Genomic DNA, 12,687 nt, shown 5'->3' with positions numbered 1-12,687 from the left:
CCTTGTCAAAAAAGAGAAAAATGAACACAGAGTGAAAAATATACATCGTATGTTCAAGGAGGTGAATGGGAAATCCGTGTGCCTCATGTGTCATCAGCGAGTTTCGGTGCTTAAGGAATACAATATTCAGAGTCACTATGAAACTCAGCATGGTGAAAATAAAACACATTTCTTAGAGAAAAGAAATGTTAGTAGGTCTATTTTCATCCGGACCCGAGAGATGCTGCGGCGAAAGCCAGCTACCTAAGTACTAGCCAAATAGCATTTGCATCAAAGTCATACACTGTGTTAAAACCTGCATGCTGATGGCTGCCGAAATTGTGTCCTGAGAAGCGACAAGGTTTTGCTAATATAAGCTTGATGAGAAATACCGTGGCAGACAGGATTTTTTAACTAGTGGCAAATTTGGACAGTCAACTGAATCGCAAAGGGGAATTACTTCTGGCATCTCCGTTTGTAATTATTGAGAGTACCGATGTTACGGACGTCGCTCATATTCATATGTGGAGTGTACGAGACTGTCACAGAGGAGTTTCTTGAGTTGGTGCCTATGACCGACACCACAACAAGTGAGGACATCTTTTGTTCTCTCGTTGGAGCACTGGACAGTCGGGATGGACTGGTCGCGTGCCGTGAGTAAAATATGACTTCTTGATTTGTTTTGTGTTTGATGCTGTTTAACTTGAGGACAGTGTTTTTAAGTTCAACAAAACTGTGACTAAATAATTGGCAATGTTGTACATTTACTGAGATCAGTTTTTATGCATAATACACTTAAATAAATGTTAATGTGAGTGCTGCTGAAATTGCACGTACTTTTCATTTCAAAATCATTTGAATAAAAGTGTGGACCTAATGGTTAGTTCGATGTAATTTAGCAACGAGTGTACTGGTCTGTCCTACTTGAGATCACATTCTGTTATAGCAACCAGAATGAGTTTAACAATCCTAGCTTGGATAATGGACTACTGGAAGGCGATGCACATTAAAATTGGCATTTGATTGGTCAAAATCAGATGAAAGCATTCAATTGTACATGAAACTTATTGCATTTGGTACAGTAATCCCTCTCTACATTGCGGTTCATTTATTGCAGCTTCAATACATTGCAGATTTTTTTTCCAAATAAAAAAATAATCAAAAATTCAAAATAAAACTTCTAAATTGAGGAATTATGGCACTAAAGTTGCCAACACGCCAGGAGTAGGCAGGGAGTGCCCACACAATTGCAGTGCGTACACTTGTACCTTTTTATAAAAAAAGGTTTTAAAATAATGAGTTCTAAAAACATTCATTGACACTTCAAACACCGAAAACAGTATTCCAACACTATGGACTGACTGCAGCTCACACAACGGCTTCCACACTTCCTCCTTACGTCATCATATCAACCCACGTCATCAGAACTCATCCTCTGTGACGTTTTTCAGTCTCCTGACAATCCCAACCACCTCCTGAACGTCTTCAAAACAAAAGCCCCTGAAAATCGCCCTCTTCAACACACGATCTCTCAACAATAAAAGCCTCATCCTAAACAAATTCATTACAGAAAACAAACTTGATCTGCTCTGCCTAAACGAAACATGGCAAAAACCCCTGGACTATTTCTCACTCAATCAAACCACCCCTACAGGATACTCTTATCTGGACAGCCCACGCACTGAGGGCAGAGGTGGTGGCATCGCTGCTATTTTCAATCAAAACCTCAAACCCCGTGCACCGCTCCCCCCCTTGCCCCATCATTCGAACATATGGCTTTCAAACGTCCAGTACATAAACCCCTCATCACTGTTATTATTTACTGCCCCCCCAACCAAACCCATCTTTCTTGTCTGACCTCTCAGATTTCATCATTGCACTTTTCTCAGTTTCATCATCTCTCCTGCTTCTTGGTGATTTCAACATGCACATTGATTTCCCAAACTGTAAACATTCTATGGACTTCCTGGATTTCCTCAACTGCTCCGGCTTCACTCAACACATCACCTTCCCTACCCACAAGCACGGACACACCGTAGACCTGGTCTGTTCCACTGGCCTCCACATCCACAAAATTTTTAGCTCCGACCTCACCATATCTGACCACCTAGGCGTCTTATTTGACATTGACAACCCCGAACCAAAACAAAACCGCACAATCACCTTTCGCAACTTCAAGTCGATCTGCCCAGACATTCTCTCCACCTGCATATCAAACACACTTTCCGGCTTCAACCCCCCAGGAAAACCCAACCCCCATGGACCCCGTCAAAATTTACAACAACATTCTGTCTACCTCCCTCAACACAGTGGCTCCTCTGAAAACCAAAACAGTCACTTTTACTTACTCAGCACCCTGGTTCAACCCGGAACTCCATAAACTTAAGAAACAACTCCGACAGCGAGAATGATTATGCAAGAAAACAGGCCTCACAGTACATGCCCTCGCTTACAAAGACCTCATGCATCACTATAAATCAGCCCTTAACAAAACCCGCTCATCTCATTACTCTGGCAGCATCCACTCTGGTTCTTTAAACCCACGTTCCCTGTTTTCGACCATAAACAAACTCCTCAAACCTCACAACACTTCATCCACATTCACCCTAGTGAAATGTGACACCCTTTTGTCATTTTCAACTCTAAAATAGAAACCATCTACCACCACCTCGCATCCTCCCCCTCCATTACCCCACAACCTGAACCCACATTATTTTCATCATCTGTCCCCCGGCTATCAACTTTTTCCCCATAACTTCTACTGACCTCTCCAAAATACTCTCCACCATGAAATCCTCTACCTCCCCCCTGGACCCCATGCCATCTCAACTGTCTTTAACAGACTGCCTCATCCCCATTGCCCCACTCATCATAGACATCATCAATTCCTCCCTCGCCTCTGGCACAGTCCCCTTACCTCTTAAGCTTGCAGCCATCACTCCTCTCTTCAAAAAACCCAGCCTTGACCTTGAGGACTCCAACAACTACAGACCCATCTCACATCTCACATGTCTGTCAAAACTACTGGAAAGAGCTGTCGCTACTCAACTCAAGACCCACCTCCTCTCAAATAACCTGTATGAAACATTCCAATCTGGTTTCCTTACACACCACAGCACTGGAATGACCCTACTCAAAGTCACAAATGATCTCCTGCTTTCCTCTGTCTCTGGCTCTCTCACCATCCTCCTCCTTGACCTCAGTGCTGCCTTTGTGCTCCATTCTTCTCAACCGCCTAGAATCGATCAGCATCACCAACACCGCCCTCTCCTGGTTTAAATCTTATCTGTCTGACAGATTTCACTACATCACCATTAACCAACACAAATCCCGCACCATCCCTGTTGCACACGGAGTCCCTCAAGGATCAGTTCTGGGCCCTATTCTTTTCACTCTGTACATACTTCCCATTGGTCACGTCATCCGCCGCCATGGTCTCAAATTCCACAGTTACGTTGACGAAACACAACTTTATATCACCACAAAAACCATATCCCCTGCCATCCTCTCCATCCTCACTTGCTGCCTCGCAGACATCAAAGACTGGATGACTCAGAACTTTCTCAAACTAAACAGTCACAAAACTTTGGTCCTAAATCCAGCCTCCCCACCTACCAGAACTTCACACTTTGCATTGACGGCCACTCTGTCACTCCCTCCCCCCAGTCAGAAATCTTGAAATTTATATGGACTCCACACTCCCCTTCAAACCACACATCAATCACGTTACCAAAAAATCCTTTCATCTACGAAACATTGCGCGCCTTCGACCCTTTCTTTCCACCCCTGCGGCAGAGACATTAATTCATACATTTAGCACCTCCAGACGGGACTACTGCAATGGCATCCTGTATGGTCTCCCCTCAACTGTCCTTCACAAACTGCAATATTTTCAAAACTCTGCTGCCCAACTGCTCACCAGCTCACCCAGCAGACAGCACATCACCCCGGTCCTCCGTCAACTTCACTGGCTTCCCGTAAAACAGGGCATACATTTCAAGATCCTTTTCACCACATACAAGGCCCTAAACAACCTTGCCCCCCCCCACCTGTCTGGCCTCTTGCACCGCTATAGCCCCACCCGCTGACTCCGCTCTGCTAATGCCAACCTCCTCACCCCCACCACCTCGACCAAATACTGGACCATTGGGGATAGAGCCTTTCCCATTGCTGCTCCCACTCTCTGGAACTCTCTCCCCCAGACACCATTGTGTGTGTGTGTGTGTGTGTGTGTGTGTGTGTGTGTGTGTGTGTGTGTGTGTGTGTGTGTGTGTGTGTGTGTGTGTGTGTGTGCGCGCGCGCGTGTGCGATTATGCGTGAATTTTACTATGTAAAGCGCCTTTGCGTATTTAGAAAAGCGCTATGTAAAACCTATCTTATTATTATTATTATTGTTATTATTATTATATTGTGCCTTGTTATAACATTGTTATAATAATAAAGAGTTCTGAAAACATATTTACAGTGTGTACACTTGTACCTTATCATAAAAAAGTTGTCATAATAATACGAGTTCTAAACACATATTTACAGTATGTATACTTTAGCTACATCTAAGTAAGTTACACACACACACACACACACACACACACACACACACACACACACACACACACACACACACACACACACACACACGCACACACACACGTATCATTTATATTCTTCATATATTATTTTCTGTATGTCATTTATACTACGTATTAATATAGTATTTACATGTTTGAAACTATTATTTAATGTTCTAATGATAACATATGCACTTATATGGTTTATTATACACTTATTGATACACAAAAAATGTATGCATGTTAAAAATGAGAGGATGAAACTACTACGCGGGTGGTCATGGAACCGCGATAAACGAGGGATTACTGTATTTACATCTGTCATGGGCAAATATTGCTATATATATATCCATCCATCCATTTTCTGAACCGCTTTGTCCCTACGGTGGTCGCGGGCATGCTGGAGCCTATCCCAGCCGTCATCGGGCAGCAGGTGGGGGACACCCTGAACTGGTTGCCAGCCAATCGCAGGGCACACAGAGACAAACAACCATCCGCACTCGCACTCACAATTTGGAGTGCTCAATCGGCCTACCAAGCATGTTTTGGGGATGTGGGAGGAAACCGGAGTGCCCGGAGAAAACCCACGCGGACACAGGGAGAACATGCAAACTCCACACAGGGAGGCCCGGAGGTGGAATCGAACCCGCACCCTCCTAACTGTGAGGCGGACGTGCTACCCAGTGCGTCACCGACCCGCCCCACAGGTCACATATGGGCAAAATAATTCAAAATAATCTTGAATTGACAAGCAGTGTGACCATGATCTAAGGTGATTGTGAGGAGACAAAGTCACCTACAAACCTAACACTACACTACAAATGTTTCAAGACTGGATATGTCAACTGATCCCCATGCTTAAGCACTCAATAATCAGTGTCCTACAAAAGAACACAACACTTAGGTAACTGTGAGAAATATTTGTTTTAGTTTCTCACACACCTGCATTCACACACCTGCATTCACATACTGACTGATACTCAGAGATATGAGGACACCCACTGAACACCAAATTACACTGCTCAAAAAAATTAAAGGAACACTTTGAAAACACATCAGATTTCAATGGTTGAAAAAATTTTTGGATATCTATACTGATATGATATAGATATCCTATATCTATAGCCTATATAAATAGCCTATATCTATATCTATATAGATATAGTTGCCTATATCTATATAGATATAGATATAGATATAGGCAACTGAGGTAATCCTTATAGGTTCCAAAGCTTCTCTCAATAAACAACCCTGTTTTACTCTCACCATTGACACCGCCTCGGTTTCCCCTTCCCCTCAGACAAAGAGTCTGGGTGTCGTCCTTGATTGCAACCTATCATTCAGCACCCACATAAACAACACTATCCATTCCGCTTATTTTCACCTCCGTAACATTAATCGCCTCCGCTCATCACTCACCCCATCCAGCGCTGCTATCTTAGTCCACTCACTTGTCACCTCTCGCTTAGATTACTGCAACTCCATCTTTTTTGGTCTCCCTCAAAAACTCCTCCATAAATTGCAACTGGTCCAGAATGCTACTGCTCGCATTGTCACTGGAACCACTGTCTACCATCATATCACTCCCGTTCTACACCAACTGCACTGGCTCCCCATAAAACAGTGCATTGATTATAAAATTCTCCTTCACACATTCAAGGCCATCCATAACCTTGCTCCTCCATACCTGTCTGACCTCCTTCATGTACACAGTCCTACCCGGTCTCTCAGGTCTGCCTCCAGTATCACCCTCACTGTCCCCTCATTTCATCTGTCAACTATGGGGGCCAGAGCCTTCAGTTGCAACCAGCCCCTCGCCTCTGGAATTCCCTCCCCCCGGACATCAGAAACATTGACTCCATCGAACTTTTTAAATCTCACCTCAAAACCCACCTGTTTAGGCAGGCATTTGTCTAAGTTTATTTGCTCTGCTCAATAGGTCTCTTTGCTTTTAGACTTCTCTTCTTTTAATTGTGTCGATTTTATGTGTGTTCGGCGACCTTGAGTGCCGTGAAAGGCGCCATACAAATAAAATGTATTATTATTATTATATGGACAGTTTAATGCCTCAGGAACAAAAGGATGCCACATCTTTTGATGGAAATGAAAGTTTTCAGCCTACAGTGGCCTCAGTATATATACACCCCAAAAATCAAAGTGAAAAAATTATGTGGCAGGCTAGTCCATTTTGCCTAAATTCAATTTCTGCAATTCAAAACTATTTTCAATATCTTGTGTAGCCCCCACATGCTTGTATGCATGCTTGACAACATCGCGGCATGCTCCTAATGAGACGACAGATGGTGTCTTGTGGGATATCCTCCCAGATCTGTCTAAGGGCATCAGTGAGCTCCTGCAAAGTCTAAAGAGCAACCTGGCGGCGTCTAATTGACCGAAACATTATGTCCCAATGGTTCTCTATCGAGTTTAGATCAGGTGATCGTGAGGGCCATTCAATTGTGTCAATTCCTTCATCCTCCAGATGCTGTCTGCATACTCTTGCCACATGAGGCCGGGAATGTCGTGGATCAGGAGGAACCCAGTACCTAGTGCACCAGCGTAGGGTCTGACTATGGGTGCAAGGATTTCATTCCGATACCTAATGTCAGTCAGACTGCCGTTCTCTAGCCTGTAAGAGGTCTGTTCGTCCCTCCATGGAAATGCCTCCCCCGACCATCACTGACCCACCACTGAACCGGTCATGCTGAATGATGTTGCAGGCAGCATAGCACTCTCCTTGGCTTCTCCAGACCCTTTCACGTCTATCACAGGTGCTCAGGGTAAACCTGCTCTCATCTGTGAAAAGCACAGGGTGCCACTGGCGGACTTGACAATTCTGGTGTTCTATGACAAATGCCAATCGACCTCCACGGTGCTGAGTAGTGAGCATAGGGCACACTACAGGATGTCGTGCCCTTAGGCCCCCTCGTGAAGTCTGTTTCTGACTGTTTGGGCAAAAACATTCACACCAGTAGCCTGCTGAAGGTCATTCTGTAGGGCTCGGGCAGTGCTCAACCTGTTCCTCCTTGCACAAAGCAGCGGATATCGGTCCTGCTGATGGGTTGAGGACCATCTACGGCCCAGTGCAGCTCTCCTAGAGTAACTGCCTGTCTCCTGGAATCTCCTCCATGCTCTGGAGATTTTACGGGGAGACACATCAAATCTTCTTGCAACAGCACGCATGGATGTGTCATCCTGGAGGAGTTGGACAATCTGCGCAACTTCAGGAGGGTTAAGAAATCGCCTCATGCTTCCAGTCGTGATAATGACTTTTGCTAAAGCCAATGCTTGTGGAAAAACAGTTAAAAAGATCAAGCGGGAGGAGCTTAAAATTGCCTCCACCTGCAAAACCAGTCCTGTTTTGGGGACCATCTCGTTGTTGCCCCTCTAGTGTACCTGTTGTTAATTCCATCAACACCAATGCAGCTGAAAGTGATTAATAACCCCCTCTGCCACGTGCCTGACCAAAACCTTATCAGAAAAGTGTAATTGAATTCATGCCATACCTTGATAAAAAACTGTTCCTTTAATTTTTTTGAGCAGTGTACTATACTACTATTAAAGAACACGAACTGTATTTTTATTGTTTAGCGAGTAAACATTTTCTTTTTTATTGTCACCAGAAAATGCAGTAAGACCATTAAACCAATCTACCTGAAAGTCTGCTAACCAATCCAGACAGATAGATTCTTGCCTGCAGCTACAGTCCCTCAGCTCAATAGAGATATATGTGCACACTTTAATGCAAAATGACATCTCTATTGTTTTCATTTGTTCCCAACTAATTCCTCTGCTGTCAAGTCCAATTGCAAGTAATAAGTATGAAGTGAAACTCCCTAAGGCCATCACTGCAACTAGCACCCAATGATCCGTTGGTGTGCGTGCAAAAGCTGTAACTTTTTTTTGTTTTCTTATGCAAATAACAAATAGACACAATTAAAACAACACATGAAATGTTAATGTTTTGTTGATGAAGAGCTGCGTGCATTAATCAGGATTCTGTGTATTGTGTCCATTAGATAACTTTGCTCCACAGCCAAAAAATGGGTCAGAGGTGAAAAGACCCTGCCCCTGCTTCACATGCAACTGAACGGTAATTCGTTACGTCCGTCATACTGAATGTTTCAGATGTTCAAAGAAAACCCTTATAGTAGGTCAAATTACTTTCACTTTCAGGTTGAACTTTGGAGAGATATTGTGTAAAAAATGTTCACAGAAATACATTGGCGAGTTTCACAGAGATCAAGGTTTTGGTCCGTCTCTTCTGGCTGGTGAGTAAGGCATCATACTGGGTGGTGTCGTGCGTCTTTGGGATGCCACTGTCCACCGTGTCACTGGCAAAGTGCTGGCTGTACGCCAGCGAATCATCTTCTTTCTCAACACATCAGAAGACCCGCAAAGAGTGACCCAAGGGTTTGCCCTACTTTGTGGGTTTATAAGTGACAGGAGAACGACGTTTAAATACCGATAGCGCGGGCCGTGCCTCTGAGCAATGTGCATCACTGTGCACGTTACAAGCGCGGGGTGCGTGGTTGGCTGCCGTGCGCAAGGAAAGAAACAGTGCAGAAGGAGTCGAAACACATGGCAATATCACGTCTTTGTACTTTACTGTTAAGGTACAATACATGCACAGAACAGTGTGGGAATGGTTATTAAGAGAATGGGAAAGGTTTATTAGCGTAAAAATATTGTGGAGGCTTTAAATAGCGTCTAAGAAGAGTGCAGAGCGCTGTAGAAGAGCAAAAAAAAAGGCTACAAAGGTTACTCCAATGTATCCTTCCTTCAGGTCCTGTCTCCATAAAAACATAATTAAAACGAAGACCAGATTTGTAGACTGGAGCAGTAGAACAGTGGCATTTCTCTGCTTTGGCAGTTGGACGCCAGCTACTCATGTAGGATAACTGAAATTTGTCATATAAGCAAACTCCAAGTGAACAGCATTAATCAAACAACCTCTCAATGACTGGGCATGAAAGAATGCTGGAGCCATACAGAGAAGAGCTCATATTTGACATAAAATTTGACACAAGCAGCCAGTAGAGAATGCTATTAAAAGACTCTAAGACTGAGCTGTGTATTATGTAGAGCAAGGGTAGGCAACTCCGGTCTTCGAGGGGTCTGTGTCCTGCTTCAAATTATTCAGATGATCAGGATTGTTATCCAGTTGCTGCATGGTTTTGGTGGCTGTTTGTCTTCCGTCGATCATCGGACACGTAAGTATGGCTGCGGATCAAGAGGTTTGTACGGCTTCGTGCACTAACTGCACCTTTCTGTTAGAGAGGTTGTCCCTGCTAGAGGGACGTGTCCGCCAGTTAGAGCAGAATAGTGCGATAACAGTAGATGTGGCGGACACAGTCGCGGACTGTAGTCAGCCCGCTAGCCCCGTTAGCATTAGCCCTAAGCGGCTTGCTAATCGCGATGAGCCAGGTAAGACGCATAGCCGTCCAAAGTCATCTCGGTCTACTGGCCCTCGCACCTTGGTCATAGGTGACTCCATTACCCGAAATATCACGCTTAAAAATCCAGCCACGGTAATGTGTATTCCTGGGGGCAGAGCACCCGACATAGAAGCTAATCTTAGGGAGCTGAGTCGCAATACGACTAGTCAACAGCGTAGTTCCAACAACACTAGCTACTCAGGTATAGTGATACACGTCGGCGCCAATGATGTTAGGATGAGGCAATCTGAGATCACAAAGAGAAACATAGCGAGGACTTGTGATCTCGCCAGAAAGATGAGTCGGCCTCGAGTATTTGTCTCTGGCCCCCTGCCTGGGAGAGGCTCTGATGAGAGGTTTAGTAGATTAGTCTCCCTTAATCGATGGATGGCTGGGTTCTGTAAAAAGCAGGGACTGTATTTGATAGATAACTGGTCTTCCTTCTTGGGCCGCCCCGACCTGCTGAGGAAGGACGGCCTTCATCCTAACCGTGAAGGCGCCTTCACTCTTTCTAGGAATATAGATTACTGTTTGAGCCACTCATGACAGATCACCTTAGAGCAGGCTGGGGCACAGGTGACTAGACCACCTGTCAGGATGGGTTTGGAGTCAGTTAAGTTAACGTTAACTAGCGCTAGGCTAGACTTCCAGCATGCACATAGATCCTTGTGTAGACTAGAGCGTCACAGTTTGAATAGTGCTACAGTACACATGAACACACTTTCTACTGAGGTAGTAGACAAATCCAATCGCTCCACCCCGACCAGTATAGCTGATGATACGGTGCCTCTTTCAGATAATATTACATGTGCACCAAATATTTACTATCAAATTCCTACGGTCGTATCATCCCACCGCGCTAATAAACAATTGAGAGGTGATGTCAGGCCTAGAGAACACAATCTTACTTTCATTTCATTTAAAAATCCTTTGATAAATACAAACCCTGATCGACCGATTACACTTAAACTCGGTTTTATGAATATTAGATCGCTTCATACGAAAGCAGTTCTCGTTAATGACCTCATCACGGAACATAATCGAAATGTATTTGGTCTTTGCGAGACCTGGTTAAAACCTAATAAACTGCGACCGCTTAATGAGGCAGTCCATCCATCTCTTCCGCTTATCCGGGGTCGGGGCGTGGGGGCATCAGCTTTAGGAGGGACTACCAGACTTCCCTTTCCTAGCCACTTCATCCAGCTCATCCGGGGGGATCCCAAGGCGTTCCCAGGCCAGCCGAGAGACATAGTCTCTCCAGCGGGTCCTGGGTCGTCCCCGGGGTCTCCTACCGGTGGGAAATGCTCGGAACACCTACCCAGGGAGGCGTGCAGGAGGCATCCTGATGAGAAGCCCGAGCCACCTCATCTGGCTCCTCTCAACGTGGAGGAGCAGCGGCTCTACTCCGAGTCTCTCCTGGATGACCGAGCTTCTCACCCTATCTCTGAGGGAGAGCCCGGACACCCTGTGGAGGAAACTCATTTCGGCCGCTTGTATCCTGGATCTCGTTCTTTCGGTCACGACCCATAGCTCATGACCATAGGTGAGGGTAGGAGCGCAGATCGACCGGTAAATCGAGAGCTTTGCCATTTGGCTCAGCTCTCTCTTCACCACGACGGACCGGTACAGAGTCCGCATTACTGCCGACGTTGATAATTGGTCCAGCTCGTTATCAACATTTATTGAAGGAAACCACTATAACTATAGATAACCGTACTATCACGAGTGAGACTGTAACTAATGTCGGGGTAATATTTGACCAAACGCTCTCCTTTCAAAAGCACATTAAGAATATAACCAGAATTGCGTTTTTTCACCTTCGTAATATTGCCAATCCTCTCGACCGGTGATGCGGAAATTATTGGACATGCGTTTATCACGTCGCGCCTGGACTACTGTAATGCATTATTCTCTGGTCTTCCCAAGTCCAGCATCAAAATTCTACAGTAAGTACAAAATGCTGCTGCCTATAAATCATTGCATGGCTTAGCGCCTTCATATCTTGTCGACCTAGTTGTTCCTTATGTTCTGTCTCGTAAACTTTGTTCGCAAAACGCTAGTCTTTCAGTGACACCGAGGGCCAAGAAAATGTCTGCAGGGTCTAGAGCATTTTCTATTCGTGCTCCAGAGCTTTGGAATGCCCTACCAATGGATATTAGAACTGCTACCTCAGTAGAAAATTTAAGACACGTTTAAAGACATATTTCTATGATATGGCCTTTAATTAACCTGTAGTAGCCGATTCGGCTGGAGTTTATTTTTGCTCCCTCTCCCCGACCCCACTCCCCCACCCCTCCCCGGCTGGGGAGATGGTTAGGTGACACCCAAGATGACAGCGGCTATCTAGATTCTCGTGGACCAAATTCAGGATGAGTGAACTGCAGCAGATTACCCTCCTCGAAGACACTGCCAGTACGATCGAGGGCTCCTCCGACAGCTCTTTGCTTTGGCCTGGACATCCACTTTTTGATTTCCATATTGTGTATTTTATGTGCCCTCTTTGCAGCCATTAAAGCCTGGTGATCCTGAAAGGGGGATCCTTCCATCTGTGTTCCCTTCTCAAGGTTTCTCATTTTTCCCCTGGTAGGGTTTTTTTTTGTTTTTCCTTGCCCTTTTGGGAGCTCAAGATCAGGGGATGCTTTGAGAATAATTGTCAATTGTTTGTCTATGTGAAGCCCTTTGAGACTGCTTGTGGGCTATAC

The 12,687-nt window shown here is 45.0% G+C and overlaps 1 protein-coding gene and 1 pseudogene across 3 annotated transcripts in view; one reads left to right on the top strand and one right to left on the bottom strand.

Moving 5' to 3' along the window:
* tenm3 (teneurin transmembrane protein 3) overlaps positions 1 to 12,687 on the bottom strand; it is a 329,857-nt gene that overhangs the window by 236,016 nt on the left and 81,154 nt on the right. The window lies entirely within an intron of this gene.
* LOC147056247 (uncharacterized) lies at positions 476 to 2,359 on the top strand (annotated as a pseudogene).

The sequence above is a fragment of the Syngnathus leptorhynchus genome, chromosome 5 (assembly GCF_054491065.1).
Source record: "Syngnathus leptorhynchus isolate UIUO chromosome 5, UIUO_Slep, whole genome shotgun sequence".
Taxonomy (NCBI): Eukaryota; Metazoa; Chordata; class Actinopteri; order Syngnathiformes; family Syngnathidae; genus Syngnathus; species Syngnathus leptorhynchus.
This window is presented reverse-complemented; position numbering and strand designations above follow the sequence as displayed.